Source organism: Pollicipes pollicipes, unplaced genomic scaffold (genome assembly GCF_011947565.3).
Source record: "Pollicipes pollicipes isolate AB1234 unplaced genomic scaffold, Ppol_2.1 Scaffold_6052;HRSCAF=7182_pilon_pilon_pilon, whole genome shotgun sequence".
NCBI lineage: Eukaryota > Metazoa > Arthropoda > Thecostraca > Pollicipedomorpha > Pollicipedidae > Pollicipes > Pollicipes pollicipes.
The window spans coordinates 8550462-8570651 of record NW_023596805.1 but is presented as its reverse complement, the minus strand read 5'-3'; positions in this window follow the sequence as shown (position 1 = coordinate 8570651).

Here is a 20190-nt window from a genome sequence, read left to right as displayed (position 1 = left end):
CTGACAAGCCTGGATGTTGCCATGGCACCATAAGGCACCGCGCCGCGATCTCGGCTCACTGGATTACCGCCGCACTTCGATCACGGTTCACGGGATCGGAGCACTTTGATCACGGCTCACGGGACCAGAGCACTGCGCTCACGGCTCACGGGATCAGCGCACTACGATCTCGGCTCACGGGATCAGCGCACTATGATCTTGGCTCACGGGATCAGCGCACTGCGATCTCGGCTCACGGGATCAGAGCACTGCGATCTCGGCTCACGGGATCAGCGCATTACGATCTCGGCTCACGGGATAAACGCACTAGGATGTCGGCTCATGGGATCAGCGCACTGCGATCACGGCTCATGGGATCAGCGCACTGCGATCTCGGCTCACGGGATCCACGTACTACGATGTAGGCTCACGGGATCAGCGCTGCAGTGTGATCTCGGCAGCTCATGGGACTAGAGCACTGCGATCTCGTCTCACGGGATCAGCGCACTACGATCTCGGCTCACGGGATCAGCGCACTGCGATCTCGCCTCAGGGGATCAACGCACTGCGATCTCGCCTCACGGGATCAACGCGGCAGCGACCCCCAGAACTGCCTTGACGGAATGGGCCGGGTTTTGGTGCCCCTGCTCAAATCCAAACCGTACTCAAAGTTGAGCATAGGAACGTCACAGAAGGTGGTGGTCAAGCCTCTTTACAAGTCGATAATTTCGAAACGCCACCATATTGTCGAAGTTCCTGAAAGAGTGGAGGAATGTCACACCAGGCTTCAGTTCCTGCACGGATGTCTCCTAGAGCATGTGGAACGGAACGATTTCACCATTCGCGTCATTTTCGTCTACTGTTTCGTCATTCACATCCTTGCACATCAGCCATTCCGCTGTGTTGTGTGACCACGGTGGAAAAGCACGGTAGCATGATAAAGCACTGTGATGCGGGCGATAAAGGTGATTAAGCACGGTCACAAAGGTCATATAAGCAAGGTGACAATTGTGACAAAGCACGGAGATCAGGGCGACAAAGCACGGTAATAAAGCCCGATGAGAAGGCACGGTGACGGACCACGGTGAAAAAACACGGTAAGAAAAACCTCACTTCTGACGGCTCCGGCTCTCAATGAGAAGGTATTTCACCAAAAGTTTATAGTACAATGCAGCTGCAATGTCGCTACAATTGCTCCCGCACAGGGCGCCTGTCAACTAAAAAAAAAATGTGTCCCGGAACGCCGGCCCAATAGACTACCTGCCCAGCGTGGCACACAGTCTGGTGCGTCGGCTCGCACACAGGCGACGCACGGCCATCCCACGCTTGCCGGCGTGCCGGCATCATTATCCGCCGACAATTTTCCAGGTGAGCCAAGGTATCCGCCGCCAGCTCTCCAGGTGACAGTGCCCCGCAGCTGAACTCAGGGCTGGGGATGATGTCACGCACATGACAAGCAGACGCAAAATCAGCTCGAGAAACGCATCAGAGTGACGCAAGTTACAACCTGGGGTGATAGAAAATGCGTGCCCAGAATGCGCCGAAATGCGGGAGGCATGGTGTGGTGTGGTTTCCTATCCAGTTGGGGAGGGAGCTTCGGCCCCAACTTGGGCTACAGCCCCCCCCCCCCCCCAACTTTAGGAAGAACGTGCGCCAGATCAGGGGAGAAACCTGTTTGTTGGCATCTTTTGGGGTTGAGTTGGGCCATCTTTTGCCGCTGAGTCACTCCCCCCCCCCCCCCATTCCAACTCATTTGTGAAACTACGTCCCTGTTAGGAAAAGAGTGAGAGAGGACTTCGGAGACATCATTGCTATCGTTAAAAGGGAGTGTCCCACCTTTGAGGTATATTTCAAAAACATGCTGTAGTGAAACCTCAGGACTAGTTACGCCGAATAGTAATACTTGGTAGTGCTACTGCAGCGCCTTCGAAGCATAATGATAATATAAATTTTTAACACTTCGAGTGCAAACTACGCTGTCCACGCTTTGTAACAGCACCACCTAGTGCTACTGCACTTCTTCCCCGTGGTCGTGACCACCGTCGTCATGACAACGACCGTGCGCACTTCTGCTGGTGTGAATGGCAGCGAGTTTGTAATTGGCCCCGTGGGGAAGTCCAGTTGCTAAAAAGTTGGTTGGCTGACATTTGGACAGGCGCGTCACACGGATCATGTGATACTCCAATTCCCCAAGCCAAAGTGCGCCTCGAAAGCAGTCATGCGGATAAACGTCATAAGGGAGAAACCGAGGCCACAGTATAACGTTTCGTTAAATTTGCGGGATGAGAGCTTCATGTTTGCAGAGCTTTTTGTCTTGACAGAGTGCTTCAAGCTTTCGTATAATTTATTGCACAGCCATTTGACTGCATTAATGCGTCGCAAACATTACAGAACACACACATTGGAAACAGTATGTAATATAAAAATTCCAAGTGAAGTGTATTGCTTCCATAGCGGTGAGCGCGGGGCCAAATGAGATTTCTCGCGTAGCGTCGGCTACTTCATTGAGTTATTTAGAATGATTCCGAGAAAACTGGTGTTTCTGATCAAATCGTACACGTCTGACGTTCCAACAAGTGGAATATACAACAACAAAAATGGGACGCTCCCTTCAAGCGTCCCTGGTGAACTACGAGGGGGTGCGATAGGCCTGGCTCGTGGCTAGCTGGGTATATCTCAAGGATACATGTATGTTTGTTCAGTGCATTACCGAGGAACATTTTTCGCATAGATAAGACAGTAGTATTAGCCTTATACCTCGGAGAGAAAAAAAAGGAGAATGAGGGTATAGCTGGGTTGATATTTCGACAACATGCCTTTATTGAAACATAAGCAGAAGTAATTCAAAACTGCGTCTGCTTTGGACCTAAGTTTGCGTACGAACACATTAAGTAGCAGCGCAGTTGTGAATCTTCAGCTCAGCAGCTTTCCAATTAGCACATGTGTTGACATCCTGAACGGTTGGTGTGCTTGCCGGAATATTAGCAAAGTCTTCAGTGCCTTACCTCAAACATAATTTCGTGGCGTATCTCATGTACACAAATGACATCCTGGAGCCCACAAGTGGCTTGTTCGCCTAAGACACACAACAATTTCGCCGAACGTGTGGTGAGTGGTGGTGCATGCTATCTATTCTAAAAAATGTATAATAAACGAAAAAATGTAGGGCTGACCCGTCCATCTGGAAATTCCGTGGGTTGATTATCACTACTAGCTTGATCTATACCGCACGGGTAAAAACATCCTTTCGCACCACTGAAAGTACCTTTAGTGTTCGCCACTTGGCATCTTGATCTTTTTTTATTAGTTCTTAATTTTTCAAGATTAATCAAGATTCTCGATAAATCTTGCCTTAATTCCTGATTTGTTATTCTTTAGCGTGCTCCTATTCCTCTCTTGCAAGGCCCAGCTTTATCCAACTAATCTTACGCAGGCAGATGCTAACTTACGTCCCTTAGTGTTGTAACCGGTTGCTGGTCGTGCGCGATCAGGTGGTAATCACAATTCATAACGTGGAAAACTTTTGGAGGTGCTAACTCGCGGCTGATAATTAAAATATACCAGGCCTAGCTCCCACCATTAGAAGCAAGACGACCAAAATGGCAATCAAGCTTTTTGTTGAGGGATTCTTTCTGGCGTGCAGAATGATCCGTTTCGACAATGACGAAAAAGGTGTACGTATATGTATATATATATATATATACATATATATATATATATGTATATATATGCATGTATATATACCATAACAAAAAATAAAACCTAACTTGTCGCAGATAATGAACCGCCCGCACACCGGGGTCCGCGTCGCATATAATCCAACGCTTTCGCCTCAGGCACTGCCAACGTCCCGTCGTATACTTTTGCGGGATCATGGTAAGGCAGATGGACGGGACAGGGTTGCACCTGCTCAGTCATCGAGCGAGATGCAAGTCGCCTCATCACGCCACATGAACAGCGGGTTGTCGCTCCAAAGGTACCGAGTGACTTCTGCGTTGGCTATCTGAACGAACAAAAAAGGACAGAGTGCAAGGCAGGTGCGAAGGAGATCATCTGTGCCCGCCGCCGCTGCGCCTATCAATCAAACCACCTTCACACTAGACTTCGTTAATAAACAGTGAGACGATGAAAACATAGTTGCCTTCGACTATTATCGGACAAGTGTCCCGGATTTGTTCTCGGCCCAGGTGAATGCAACAATTTTCCTTGGAGGAGGTACCAAGCGTGATTCCACTAACAGAGGAGCATTCCGGCTGCTTATCGAAATTTTGTACCCGACCAAAGCACACTCAGATGTCGCTTGCCCCTCAAGATAGTGTTAGTCATGTTTCATGACTCTGTTATTTATCTGATTTAAAGAAAAACGCATCCTGCATAAACTCATCAAAATTGGGGTGAAAAATAATTTTCCCCACAACAATAATTGTCAATCGTCGTGACATTTAAAACGAATGTAGCGCAATTCTGTCAGAAGAGTGATAAAGAAAGTTTATCACGTGTCATGCTGGTGATTTCAGAACTAAAATTGTCCGCATCAATGTATTCAAAGAGCTTGGGACACCAGAGAGAAAACTAGACATATTGTGAAGTTCTTAGATGAAAATGAAATGTGCTTGGAAAGTTTTCATTTGTAAGCAAAATACAAAATGCAGACAATTTTAAATCAATCGTGGTCTTTGTCGCAAAGTTTTCTGATGCTTCGGGGTGTCTTGGGTCTGGTGCAGGTGAGTGTCATCCGTATTGTTTAACGCTATCAAAAAGTGGCAACATCGAGCTTGCGTGAGAATAGAGGTAGTTTGGAAGCAAAGCCTGCATGACGTCAAGTTTATCATATTTAATGACGTCAGTGGCACGAAAGCTTCTCAGTTACCCAGCTGACTGCTACACAACCTATTAGTTTGAATGGTGAGTATGTTTTAGGGGCGTGCGGCTGACGCTTCCCGGTTGGACTCTGAATGAATGGTCCACGGTTTTGTCATACAAACACAATTCTGAAAGCGAGATTGAATCCCGGAACAGTTTAACCTCATCAGAATTTTATATTCTTCCGTGGGGTGTACGTCACTAGGGGTGAAACGTCAAACGGCGTTTGAAGCGCATCACGTATCGCAGTTGCTTGGCGCTTTATATCAGTGGGTTGCGATCAGTTGCCATGACTACGCCTCGTACCAGAGATCTCCTGTGCAGTTTGTCTTGAACGATTGGTAGCATTTAAAATGCTCGGTCAGTGAATATTTCATTATGCATATGTGTACAAGCCCTGAAGCAAAAAACGCGTGACTGTAGCATCATAAGGCCAATACCATAGGGTTTTACTGTACTTATCTTACTGCACTCACATCACTGTGATAAGAAGAGTGGGAGCTACTACAAAGTAATATTGCAAATGTTCATATAATTATACCTATAGACAGAGCAAATTATGCAAGTTGAGCTGTTCAACTCTGCCACCAGGCACAAAACGCACAGGCAAGCCTAAGGCTATCTAACGACAAGCCAGCCTCGGACAAGACTGGTCATGAAATGTAATGCACCACAAACGCCGCATGACATACAACCCCGCGTTACATCATCATACATGCAAAAATCGTACATTCTGATAAGGCTTAGCTGTTCCAGGACTCACTGTTCATTCTAGAAATGTGTGCAAACAACGAAATGCCGGATGATTTCTTCTCAGTCCAACGGGGAACCGCCAGCCGCACGCCACCAAAACATACTCACTATTTAAACTAATGGGTTGTATAGCAGTCAGCTGGCTAACTGAGAGGCCTCCGTGCCACTGACGTCATCAAATATGGTATACCTGACGTCATGCAGGCTTTGCTTCCAAACTACCTCTATTCCCACGCAAGGTCGATGTTGCCACTTTTTCGGACCGGACGGTTCCACCTCGTTGGATAGGCTTGGTCTAATGGCAGGAGCTAGATTTGCTTTTGAAGTGTCAGTTGTTAACCAAGCACAGGCTGTTAAATTTTCGGATGTCCTGGATAGGAGTGATTGCATGATCGCACATGACCCATGACTACGTACACATGCAGCGTACGACATCTAAGTTTCTTTGTACATAGGTGTCTACCAAACAACTGAACCTTTTGTCATAAAAAGCAACGCGATGCATGCCATCGCGCACCCTTTTATGAGGCACAGGAGCTGCAGCATTCTTATTAGCCCTCAGGAGACGGCGCAACCGAGGTTGGAACCCAGGCCCCAACGTTAGAGACGAATGCGAAACCACCCTGCCATTATTCCCATCTACCAACTTGAACGCGGTAGGGATCCGCTGAATGCAGACATGCGTTTCAAACCTGCGAGCTTTGAAAGAAAAGGATCAGATTTAGATGGCATGGACAGGATGGCGCAGCAAAAATGGCATACTTTGAGCTGCCAGATCTGTGAAGTGATGCGCGAGAATTTCATCACGTAGACATACGCATGCAACGAGAATTATTGAAATCACTCGTCCGTGCGTTTAAAGAACTACCTGAAAAAGAAAAAAACGTGTACAGAACTAGTTTTAACAAGAGGGAGACAGGCAGAAAGGGTGAGAGAGAGAGAGAGAGAGAGAGAGAGAGAGAGAGAGAGAGAGGGAGAGGAGAGAGGAGAGAGAGAGAGAGAGAGAGAGAGAGAGAGAGAGAGAGAGAGAGAGAGAGAGAGAGAGAGAGAGAGAGAGAGAGAGAGAGAGAGAAGAGAAAGAGAAAGAGAGAGAGAGAGGGAGAGAGTGAGGGACAGAGAGACAGAGAGAGAAAGAGCATGCATGGTTCTGGAAGTAATGAGCAAGGCAGCTAACTCAGACAAATGATACACGAAACCAATTACACCCATATCGTGTTGTGGCAACGCGCAGCAATCCCAGATATCTGAAATTGATCACATCTGCAATCAAGCCCGCGGCCCAGTATTGCTCTTACATTTTACATTAGTTTTATCCTGGTTGAATGAAGGTATAAGCAACGCTGTTCCGTTAGGCGCAAGCTGATAAGTTATGCTCGGTGACGCAAAGGAAGGATTGGAGTCATCTCATTAGATAAGCGACTAACGAAAAACTGGAATTTCAGCGGTCCAACTCGGCACTCACCGAATGTTGACCAGAAAGGGGGAGGGGGCAGGGGGTAGGGGACCAAGGAAGTGAGGGGGCAGAGGACATAACCTCCCCGATGAGCCAAGGGGTCGTGACTTCGAACTGGCGACTTGGCCGAAAAGTTGGTCCAAATTTTCAGGAGTTTTGGAAAACATTTGACACTTGCCCCCCTCCCCCCTTCCTCACCCTCCACGGAGGAAATGTTTGGATACATACCCAACGGTTCCATTATTTTCGCCACTTTACTTCCGGAAACCATGTAGTTTTCAGCACCACTATGCCCGATTCCTTACGCATTTCCAAGCAGCGCTTTTCACCAGGAGCAGTGCTCTGTGTTACTTTGATAGGAGCGACAGAGTGGTGAAGCTGATAAGCTGGATAAAATGGATACAGAGCAGAGCCGTGTAGGATTGGGATGTTGAATTTGTTTGAGAGCTTCGTCGAAGAGTACGTTTAATCTTTTTGGACTTAGCTCCACGGCATTTCCATAGTTCAACCCTCTAGTCATGTATAACCTTTGGAATCAACTGCGAGTGACGTATATCACGGCAGGATAAGCCAAGATGTTCTAAGTTGGTTCTAAGCTGCCCAGAACTATGGTATCTGCTACGCTTGCGTCTTGATAGCATGCACTCGTCTCCGAGAGGCACTCATTGCCTTCTTTACATTGAATTCCTTATTTTCTCAGCTCTACAAAGGTAACACCTCGTTCACTTGAGATAGGGTAGGCGGCATGGAGTCAGGGTAACACGAGCGCCGATAGATGGCATTAGTGACGCCTGGGTTCAGAAGTACGCAAACATCCGCAAACGGTAGATAAGGTAAGACAAGTCAGGTGGACTTAGTGCACCTACCTTAGACGTCTGCGCGAATCTTAGGAATTGTTTACACGACGGCTGATCAGACGCGTTTCACAACGCTCAAATGTCAGGTACCGCTGAAAAAACACCAGAGCACCATGAAACATTTAACAAGCTTCATGCAAGCCGTGCCTCTCATTAGCATCATGGTCTCCAGAAACAGCTGGTCTTGCGGATGCTTATGAGATGCGCGAGGATATAAGCTCCGGTCTTAGCTCCGGTTAGCTTAGTTAAGCTCCGGACGCTATCTAATGTTGGGAGATTGAGCTGCAGAACATCCCGGATCTAACTCAATGACAGGTGAAAAAATCATAAATGAGATATCGGATATTATCGGGGGACCCAGATCACCAGTTTCTTCAGAATCATCAGGATCTCATGATGCTTTTTCTTTAAAAGGACGTTCCACATTTGACGATATTAAAGCATCAGATATGATGAAATAGGCTCACTTATAACTTTTGGTATACTTTGAGGTGGAAAAACCGCTTTAGACAACACAATGTCTATGTTTAGTAAATGTTCTTCTCATTCCGTCATTGTTTGATTGCGTCATCGTATCTTGCACAGCGTTGATCAAGAATCGATTGTCGGCCGTTATATCTGGAAGTTTTGCTCACGACGCCATATATGAACGAATCGGCAATTAAAGTTTTCTGGGTCTCGATCGTCGCATGGCCAAAGGAATGTCACGATTTGGAGGACGTCATCGCAAGGCCGTATCTACCTGCGTAACCTTGAAAGCAATCTCCCAAAGCAATCTGCACATCTTTTCGGTTGTTAAGCTCAGAAACTGGAAGTGGGTAAGTCTTAAGAAGGGCAGGGCTGTGAATTGCACCGAATGATTTTTAATATGGCTGTTTCATTTCAAACCCTCCTACAATTGTGAAACACTTCCTTTGTTCATCGCCGGGCGGGAGATATTTTCATTCTCGCTGTTAGCAAGGGGTCGAGAGAGAAGAGCACTGCCCAGCTACTGCAGGCTTGGTTTGTATCTTATAGGCAGCCTTTGGCAGCCCTTCAAATAAAGTATTGCTCATTGCGTCACATTTTTTTCAGTTGGCTCCTTCGCCCAGAACGCCCACTTCCTGCCAAACGATGCCAAAATCTGCAGCAAGGTTTGAAAGCACGTGAACAATTACAAATTCGGCCTTCTGTACACCCTGGATGCGCACAATTTCCTTTTTAGCCTCTAGCCACGCTTGTCACGGCCCGAAGCAACCAACGGAAACAACTGGCTCCCTAGACGCCGCCAAATGATAAAGTTTGTGCGAGCTTTGGCATGAGTTAGCCCGGTGCCGTTTGGCTCCCGACGCTGCGGGACTTCCGCGAGGATTATTTGTGTTAGGAAATGTTAGCAGCCCGTACGGAAGTCGAAATGAACCATCGGCCGCATCGACTTTATTTGCAACGCGTTGGCTGAGGCGTGGCGGCCGTTGACAAAGCAGACCCTGTATCGCCTCGTTTCCTTTATTTTGTTTTGGCATTATTGCTCACGATGCTCCTTTCATTATCCCTTAAACTAGGTGGTGTTATGCATACGAGATGTGACACGTGATACGACACGTAACATGTCGTCTCGAACCCTTTTGTAGAACACAAGGGCAGACAGCAACTACGGTAGTCATCCTGGCCGCTAAAGGCCATGACCCCACCGGGATTCGAACGCAGGCTCTCGCGCAGCGTTATTGCTTTACAGCTTTTCTTCACTTTATAAGGCGGTTTGGGCCTATTTTATCTCCGCGCGCGCTTATATTGTAGATGCACAGCCGCATTCGCCGTATTTGCCTTACCGACAAAACATAATTTGCAAAACTACAGTACAAAAGGCCAATGATCACTCTCTGAGGTGGCCCCTTGGCCTGCCTGGAGTTCCCCCCCCCCCCCCCCCCTAACAAAAACAACTCTTTACAAGCTTCCCATCGGAATCCCTCACACCGATGCCCAAGAAGATGAGGTGCATGCACAATAGGAATGTGTTGACACGGGGCCCAACTTTCCTCACTGCTGCCGTGGAAAGCTTGAGCGCGAGTTCACTGATGAGCAACCTCACGCGCTTGAAATACAAACTCGCGGGTCATTTGAAAATAAGCTCAGCGTTAAGCTGGCGCGTATTTCGTTGCGATGCGCTGAACGAGTTGGGCGATATCTATGATGATTCATAGGGATTGAGACACCCAGCCCCCCCCCCCTTCCCCTCCGCAAGAGAGTGTTGCCATGTTTTCATATGGACGTGCGCGGGTGGTGCTAATACTGTGCAATGCAGCATCGTTTGATTTGGTAGTCATTTAGTTAAACATGGCGTGATTGATATCCCAGAATGCCGATCTGAGGCCATCGTGATAAAGTGAAGCACCATTCGTTGCTGACTGTTCTGTTGTCATGACTGAATGAATAATGAAACGAATCTAACGAATCATGGCAATGAACAACTCGTAATGAAATGCAACTGGAGAAAGAAAATACCCGATGGTTAACTTTTTGACAAGTTCTTACACATTTACCTGCATAACAATGTTAATACATCAGAGAGAAGAGCACACTTGAAAACATGATAATCGCACACCTGTACAAATTGATGATACTCAGCATAGGCCCAGGAACATACCTGCCGCTGACATTCCAAGCCCCGATATGACTTGTTAACTACTATGTTCCCTCTGTTGACTATATAACTATATATTAACTCAAGGAGCTGCAGCCACATTGTCAGCGGGTATTCGGATATATGATCAGCGTGTATACTAGATGTCGACATAGCGAGTTTTCCCCAATTTCGGGTATCTGTTCCGAATTCGCAACTAGCAGGGTATTCCACCAACCATAATCGCGCCGCATCACGAGCCAAGCTCGCGCAGCAACAATGCGGCTGCCGTTTGTCGCGCGCACGGCGCCGACATGATCACACATTCCGGGCGTCCAACTGCACCGCGTCCGCTCTCGGTCCAAATTGGACGATAGTAGACGCCACTGAGATATGCCTGCGAGAAATGCCGACAATGTGTAATGCTGCGGAGTTTGTGCCTGTTAGTCTGCGCTCACCAGTAGCCTAGTGACGTAGTCTGCGGTGGCCCTGCCGCTGCAGCGTGCAAAAACGCTCGTAGGGTTGGAGGCAGTATTGAGCTTTGCTGAGTCCGGCCAGGTGGTGTCTGTTGTAGTTGGAAGCTGCGCCGAGGTGGTGTCTGCTGTAGTTGGAAGCTGGCTCTCTGGTTGAAAGCTGTTTCGTGGCGTCAGGTATCAGCTGGTTGGAGCGGTAGCTGTCACGAGACGGGTTCTGACCCGTCTCGTGACCGACCAATGCTGACAGATCGTGATAGATCGTGACAGACAGATACCGGCGCCACTTAGCCATGGTTGTCCTTCCGAGCAGCAACAGTCTGGAGCCGTTTTCGGCAGTGTTCCTCTTACCCCACCCCCACTCCCACCCCACAACCACCCCCGGCCCGTCTCCGTACTCGCCGAGCTCTCTGTCGTGATTTTGGTGTTGGGTGGTGGGTGAGTTTATCTAGGTGGGTGAGTGTAAAAATTACCTTTGTTTTGTATGGACAGGATGGGCACCTTAAATCACTTCGGGGATGCATCTTAGAACATGGACATGAAGTTAGCGTACCCGAAGATTGCGAATAAAACAAGTGGGGGATACGCTTCACATGTTTTACTTTTGCTTTCGTTTCTTTATCCAGTTCTCGTCCGTCCTATCAATAACGACTTTGCTTTCCTTATATTCTAATCTAATAGAACAATGAGAGGGCATATGAGGTTCACACTCCCGTCAACAATATTCCACAATGTCAGTAGTTTTCCAGACGTACAATCACGACCCGAAACAAGCACCCTTAGCAATAGGTCGGACATGTTGGGACTCATTCGTGCGCTTTCAACTGCCAGTATATTCCACATACGTCACTTGCCTTCGAACTGAGACATTTCTCAGGAACATGCCCCGACATTACAGTCCAAGCAGACGTGTGCAGAACCGGAACCCTAGGCCCGAACTAACTGCCGACATCACACGACATCACCGACGAACTAACTAACATCACAGCCGACCGCCCGTCGTATTACACTAAGTGACGACAGGCTTAGCACTTCATCTAAGACTTGGCCTATCTCAACGCTCTTTAGAAGGGCCCGCATCGTCAGAGCGCGACACCCTTCTGTGAAGAATGGTTCGCCGGAGCGGAGAAAACACTCCCACGCCAAGCCTGAGTGTGAGGGTGGGCTCTCAAGGTTAATTGGATTCAACGCTGCCGTCCCATACTCTGATTAAAAACAGCAGCACACTCACTGGTATGTGGACATTGCCATGCCGGTCCCCGCGCCACCAACTCCAAGGGGAATCTGTCGTAATCCCCAGTCATACACGTCCAAAACACATTTCATATAGCTAGGCGCAAGGGAAAATTAGCAATCTGCTTCAGCACAGCGCTTTACACTTCATTGAAACTTCTTTTCCTGCTGAACGCACGTGCGTTAGTGAGGCAGCGCGATGTTTTTGCGTCAAATCAGCTGTTATCATCCGGCGCAATTGATTCAAAGTGCACAGGTTTCTGGCGCCGGTGCGAAGCAGCTCCGGCTCCAACAGCCCTCGACTGCTCATTGTCCGAGCTGATGTCGGATTTCACAGGCAGGTCGATTGCCGACACTGGCGCAGCGTATAACAATGCTGGGTAGCGAGTGCTCTTCGAAAATACGCGCGTGCTCCCGCATGTAAAAGTGGGTGGCCCACATGAAGTTAGAGATAGACAAGGCCTCTTAGAAAATGTCATCACGCCAAGCATTATTTGGTGGTTTTCAATTTGGTACGAGGATTCTTTGTTGCGCTACGGGCGAGTCTTGCTCCTTTGCAACACTCGTCACATTCCTGAAGATCTGCCGACTAACCGACTGGCAATAATTCTGACTTGCATCGATCTATGAGGGTCTCGAGCAGTCGTGAGACATGCCCTGGTGGTTTCTTCGAGGCGAAATGTATCGTGAAAGCACTTTTACACGCAAGCACACACAAGCACACGCACACAAAACGTGCTGTCATATATATATATATATATATATATATATATATATATATATATATATATATGTGTGTGTGTGTGTGTGTGTGTGTGTGTGTGTGTTTGTGTATGTGTGTGTGCGTATAATGAAGATATATAGTATTTAAATAAAATATGTGCATCATATCAATATAAAGGTAACAAAAGTAGCATAATATCTAATAAAAACGACAGGTGTGATATGTTATAAAATAGGATAAAAATTATATATATATATATATATATATATATCGTAAATGTATTCGTCACTACCCTCATACCATCAGCCCTTTCTGTCCCGTCGTGGGTGACGTGCCGAGCCATGTGGAGTGTCCATTAGTCCAAGGTGTGGCGGTGCAACGCCTGAAACATCTGCACTGACGTGCGGTGACGCATGGACAGACGGCTACCCGGCTGGCCATGCTCGGACAGGTCACATTAGTGTTGGAGATGGCGGACCGGCAGCCTGGGGCGGCACATGTGAGGAGAGCAACGTGGTGGTGGGTGGTGTACTGCGTGGTGAAACTGTTGAAGGGGTTAGAACTAATGGAAATGTGTGTGCTATGTGTAGTGATCGGAGCTAATGAAAGCGTGTTTGTTTTCTAGAACACGCGAAAAATTGTTGTTTCAAAACGTTCAAGAATCCGAACCGACAGAAGCAGACGTCTTTGGGAACATATTCAAATGAGCCGAATAAATGACATCGGAAGTCTGTCCTTCATGATAGTTTAAGGACTGGGTGCTTAGCGACAGGGCGATCGCTTGCTTTTCTCCACCTCAAAATTGGTCGGCTATGGGCCTGGCAAGGCCGTTCTACGAAATCAATAAATTTGCGATGTCTTACGCCGCTGAAAACCATGGTAAAGTGCTGCGAAAGCGCAAATTTCTTTGTTTGGATATAAGTAAGTGCAAATTGCACCCGGAATCCGTGTAGTTTTCATCGTCCTGCTTCTATCGGTTCATTTCGCAGTGTGCTGCATCCTTTTCGAAAAAGGCATTTCTTCTACCTCTCGGTCGGTTAGTGGCACTCCTGTAGGTGAGACAGTGCCGAGATCACCCAATGTTTTACATCCGGTGCTTTCGCCTTTATACTGTTTTTTAAACTACTTTTTATTTTTTTACTATTTCGCCTATACTGTGCGGACTCGAACCTGACTGAAATAGCTAGCACGCCAATGCGTTAGGATGTTTCTGCACATATTTTTTGAAGCGATTACACTTATTGTCACTGTACACGCAGGACGCCGCGATCAGTGGATACAGAGGCCTCCCACTTCCAGAGGCTTGTAGAGCATGGAAGGGCCGGGCCTGGCGCTGAAGTTGGAAATGTTCCCGCCCTCTAACCCGGACTTGCCTGGCTCACCGCCTCCGTCCCGACACGCGCGCATGCACGCTGAGTCGCGATAAAAACTCAGTTCCTTTCGGAGAAGCCGCGTAGGTGTTCAAGCCGGCGTTCCTGGGTAAGTCGGCACGACAAGAAGGGGCACTGCGCATTATCGATAGCCTTAGGCGGGTAGCTCTAGGTCTTCAGACCGCGTGCGTTGAGTGGTGAGCCCTGCAAGTTTGGGATGTCCCGATCTTACCTACGTTAGCTGCATCCTGAGGAATGCTGAGGTGAAAGGCAAAATGCGTAAAAAGGAGGCACAAATAATTTCGGTAAGAGAAGCCTCCTAAGCCAGAGAAAACGCGAGCTGTCTTGCGAAAGCCTGCTGTAGCACGAAGATCCGATGATCGTAATGCGCGATGAAAGTCACTTCACATATCGCAGAATCCACATGCCCGGGAACTCCGGGTGCTATGTCGGTCCAGATGGAGACATGCCAGAAGAGGTTGCAGACCAGAGGGTAAGTAAGCCTTTCTTGCCTCAGCAGGGGTCATGTTATCAGCGACGTCCAATGATAGAGCGCCTGAAGGAATTCCTCATTGCTTTTGAGATGAACATCGCCCAGAGAGGAATCGCTTAGAGGATGCAGGAATTGCTGAAGGAGGTCAATCGTATCTTGCATGGCATGTGCCAAGACTTCCCCTGTGCGTCCCAGCTGTGCCCATGGAAAACCTGGTGTGTGGTAGTAGAAGTCAGGTCATGCGTAGTAGACAGGTCAGGCGTAGTAGCAGTCAGGCGTAGTGGAAGTCAGGCGTAGTAGTAGTCAAGTATAGTAGTCAGGGCGGACGTAGTAGTCAAGTCAGGCGTAGTAGCAGTCAGGCGTAGTAGAAGTCAGGCCGCGGAGACATGAAGGAGACTGGTGTCCGATCTTACTGAGGAGCTGAAGAACCCTTTCCAGCAACTCATCTCTTAACTGTACCCCGAAGTGACGCGAAAATTTTCCGGCACGTGTCCGCGTGCGAGCGCACTGCTTGCAAGCAGGAAGTGGGGACGTTTGTTCACAAAAAACGCGGTTACGTATCAGCTGACTTTGTGATGTCTGACATATCAACAATATCACAGTATTAAGTATGACCTGACATTAACTGAGGTATCAACTGACACACATACGGACTTAGTTCTGCCTGAGGTTTCATTTGGAGGGACTCCACAATATCTGAGATGTTGAGCTGCACTGTGGCCACATTCGGTGTTACCTGCTGTTATTAAATGTCTTCTGTACAATATTGCAGTAGTGGGCGCAGAATTTGTGATGAAAGAAGAAAGAATGTACTGAAGGAGAGTTATGCCAAGATGAATCAGGATTGGTTTCGGCGCAGAAATTTAAGTCTCCAATTGCTTGTGTCATAGCTGCCACCTTCTGTCGCCTGTGCATTCAGTGACAATTGCTCAGATGTTGCGAAGTACACATGTGGTGCATGTGACGGTTGCAGGCAAAAACGCTGACGGGATGGCTCGGCTTAATTTATTGGCAAATTGGAACAGATCACCAACAAAGTGAATAGTCAATGGGCGCCATATGACCAACGTAGTCGGTGCGCCCCAAAGCCCAAATCATCATCAAAGTGGATAGTCATCTTGCAGAGTTCAAACACTGAAAATGCAAAAGTATGAACACACTTATTGTGATTTGAGCTCATCTAAACACTATACCAAAGCAAGCGTTTTCCGACCATGAGTAGCCGCACATGCTCCGCTTTTAAGATCCTGCACCCTCTATAAAAAAGCTGGCATGCAAACACGTGTGCTCAGTCATCGCATCAGTAGCGACATGCAAAGGAACGGAGGGCACTCGAATGTTGTACTTACTAAAAAAAATCACATTCAGTTAAAAGTATAATTTTGATTTTTTCAATCGGACAAGTCTCATTTTTCATTCCTCAACGCGTCGCTAATCTTTCTAGCTTCACCCAAAGAAAACATCGTCTGAGACTATAAGCTTTCGCCTCAGGTTTTTGTCGTTAAAACCAGTCACAGAATGTTGAGATATCACAGTTCGAATCGGGTTTTCATTCATAAAGCTCATGGAAGTTCAGTGCACCAAAAAAGGATTAAGGATATTTGTAAGTTGTTAAGTGCATTTGCGAAGAACATTATTTACATAGAAAAGACAGCAGTAATAGCCTTATTCGTCGAAGAAAACGAGGAAATGATATCTTTACCCAAGGATATGTTATCCTTAACTTATGAGGTATTCTTGTCTTGAGGAGATTTGTCTTGTACGGCGGAACAAGTTTCAATGCAATACTGACTGTTTTTTTCTGCATTATGTGCATTAGGACTTCATTATGAAGTAGATCGAATGCCGAGAAAACCTTAGATGATCAATGACAGCATTTTTAAACTGAGCGGCCCGACCATGCCTGTTCTGGTCGTTGCGATTTCGGAAACTTATTTGCGGCCTTTGGCCACATCTTCACTGATGTTGAGATAACAATAAGTTTGGTATTTAAGAAGTCTTGCTGTATGAATCAAAATCTGTTCTAAAACACTGTGTAGCAGAAAAAGACACCAATGATAAACAGTGTAACTAGTCCCGAAGCCTGCCCCAGTTATGATATGCTATCGCCCAAACCGAGAGATATTTGGCCATGAAAACTGGATTGGCGGGTGGTCCTCTCATTTTGACTACCGTCCCTTAAAATGTGTTGCCCGCAGGCTGTAAATCGCGTAAAATGTTGGTGTTCGAATGCATCCGTCTCGGTTGTGACAGGATCTGATCACTTTGAAGATGACAGAAAACGATAATAAAAATGACAACTGACGACAGAAAAGCACACGACGGCACAGAGTTGTGCGAGTCAATTACAATGTAAAAGGATGAGGCCATGCAACGTGCCATACGGAACAAACGGGGCAGCAGCAGCGGCCGGTCATTGCAAGGTCACGTGGAACAGCGCCGAGCTTGAAGGGAGTTGGCCAGACGTCGGACAGCGCTAACCAATGGGACCACCAGGAGCGTCCTCACAGGCACATGAGTCAACTACGCATGATGAAAGGCCACAACAAGCCCATGGGCGGAGTTGACATCGATGACCGGCTGCGTGCTAAGCACAGCCCCGGCATCCGCGGCCCGGAACCGGTATGCCGCATGAGCCGAATGCCCAGCCGCGCCTGCACGCGCCCGGCTGGACATGGCCGCCGGGAGTGCCTGGCTGCCGCATCGAGGCTGCAATGAGGACTCGGGCAGGCCGTTCCTGAACTTCCTGCGACAGGTCGCCATCTGTCGCGTGAAGAGTTCATGAGGTACAGCGAACCCTGACAGCGGTACAGCGAACCCTGACAGACCGACACCGTGTCATATGTAAGGCATGACGGCTCCTAACATCCTAACATCACATCGCTGTCAGTGACAAACAGAGGCGATGACAGCGCGCTAGGTGCTTCTCCAAGTCAATGACCGTGTGCGAGAAGTGTCTTATTTTAACTAAAGTTAAGTCTAAGTGCAAGTGTCTACTCTAATGTGTGTAATGTGTCTATGCAAGGGTCTACTCCAAAGTGTCTTACCTTAAACAACACTTATGGATCTCGTACTTCAAGCTGCGCAACACGCGGTAAGTGGTGTAGGCGTGCCCGGTGTGTTGTGTGTGAGTGGCCGGTGTGGCCCATACAGGTGTGTCGGGTCGGGCATGACTCATGCTGCAAACGATCTCATAGTTGTGCTCTCAGCATATAACATGATGTTGCTGAGTACCTGAGACTTCAGTCTGTATGTCTGCTGAGAGCCCAGACAGGGCGAATGCAAGCTGGGATATTTGCGGCTCCATGTAGAAACCGATAGCTGAAAATTTTAGGTATTTCGTCTAATCCTGCCAAGTGCCTAAATGCCTAAAAATTAGGTATTTAGGTGATACTTATGCTGGAAATATATATTTGCCTGCAGCGATTTTTGGTAGGTAACCGAGGCGGCTCCGGACGCACCAGGCTCGTGAACTGCAGCCGAAAAGCGTAATGCGAAACGGTGGAATCGAGAGAAGCGCAATGCCGGCAAACAGGACAGGTAATTGCTGGCCATAGACTCCAGGCATCGCACCCAATTAAGTTATCATTACTATGATGATAACATTATTACCAAGTCGCATAATCTGCACATTTTGTAAGATCCGTGTAGTCAATAGTTAAATGGCCGTTTGTGTCTGAACCATGATCAAAGGCTTCCGGCGCGCGGCGTGGTCGCCCGCCCCCCCCCCCCCCCCCCTCCCGCCGGTACAGGGCGAGCTGGCGGGGCAAATATATCGCAGAAACGCCCAGCGTCCTAATAAACGATCTGACGGCCTGGATTTCATACTGCGGCGTGAGCTACAGCAGAATTACTTTCGGGATGTCTTGGCCTTTGCAGTGAAGCCCACGTTACAAAGTTGAAAGCTGATTGCACCATTGTTATACGCTTGGGCGCTAATATGTTCATGTCGCCTGGGCGAGGAATGCTGGGTTAAATTCATGGTTAGGAGGAAGGTCAGTCATGGTCAGTAGGAAAACGGAAAGACTGGAAGCTTTTGAAATGTGAAATTGTTAGTGCTTCTCATTTGCTTCCCAGACACTCATGTATTGAGTTGTGCCCAGCATTGCTAGCTCAACATGATCAGTCTCGATTCCGTCCCGCCGCGGGATGATAACTCGTCTCGACTGCACCCTGTCCCACTGTGAACTGATGGCCTGTCTCGACTGCACCCCGCCCCGCAGTGAACTGATGGCCCGTCCCGACTGCACCTTGCCCCGCAGTGAACCTATGGCCCGTCTCGACTGCACCTTGCCCCGCAGTGAACCGATGACCCGCCTCGACTGCACCCCGCCCCGCACTGAACTGATGGCCTGTCTCGACTGCACCCTGTCCCGCAGTGAACTGATGGCCCGTCTCGACTACATCCTGCCCCGCCGCGGGCTGATAGCGCGGTTTGACTGCGCTCTATCCCGCCGCGAGCTCATCATTCGTCCTCACCAGCAGTGAAAAGTGTAGTTCCATTAACCAGCGGTGAACTGTGGTGATGTAGAGGATGCCAGTTGTGCAGTGAGAGCTGACACCAATATTCATCAAAAGAGTCGTCCTCACAAGCACCTCCCCTCCTCCCCAGCACGTGAAGGACGTGACCTCACTCCTCACTCGTCACAACGTGAACGAAGCGCTCCTCACTCGTCACACCGTGAAGAAGCACCCCTTATTCGTCACACCGTGGGGGAAGCATTACCCACTCGTCACACCGTGACGGAAGCACCCCGCACGACGTGAAGGCACTCGGCGTGAGTTCGTCGCATCCAGCGACGAAGCAACTGAGTAATCCAGCATGTCGCATTGGATGAAGTTCCGGCGTGGATAGCATGCATTGCGACTCGCAGGAGTACGCATTAGTCGTATGATTTCATGAGATTTCAGATGTTCAGAAAATTTCATTTTTTCGCCAACATTATAAACGGAAAACTGTCCTTGGATGCGTTAAGATGATGGGAACAGGCGGGACGTCGGTCAGGATATCACTCATCTCTGTGGAGTTTGCTCCCCATTATGTGTGTTTCACCTAGTTCGCTGGCAGCTGCTTGTCTTTCGTCGCAGCAGGTTGACCGTGGCACTAGACAAGATGTCCATGTGTCATCTTGCCTCAGGAAGTGGTGAGCACCTAAGAGATGGCTGCTGCTGACTAGACCAAAAACGGCAGTCATTCGAACAGCGCGGACCTGTTTAAAGTGTGAGAAAATAAACGCGTGGGTTTTTTCCTGATGGTGCAGTGTAACGATACGCGAGTTTGGTCGAAATATGAACATTTTCGCAGTTCGTTTTTGACATCGCAAGGAATTTTAGGAAAAATAAATCTGAAAAAGTCCCACTTGTTGTCGATTTCGATACTCTTGGGCACGTGT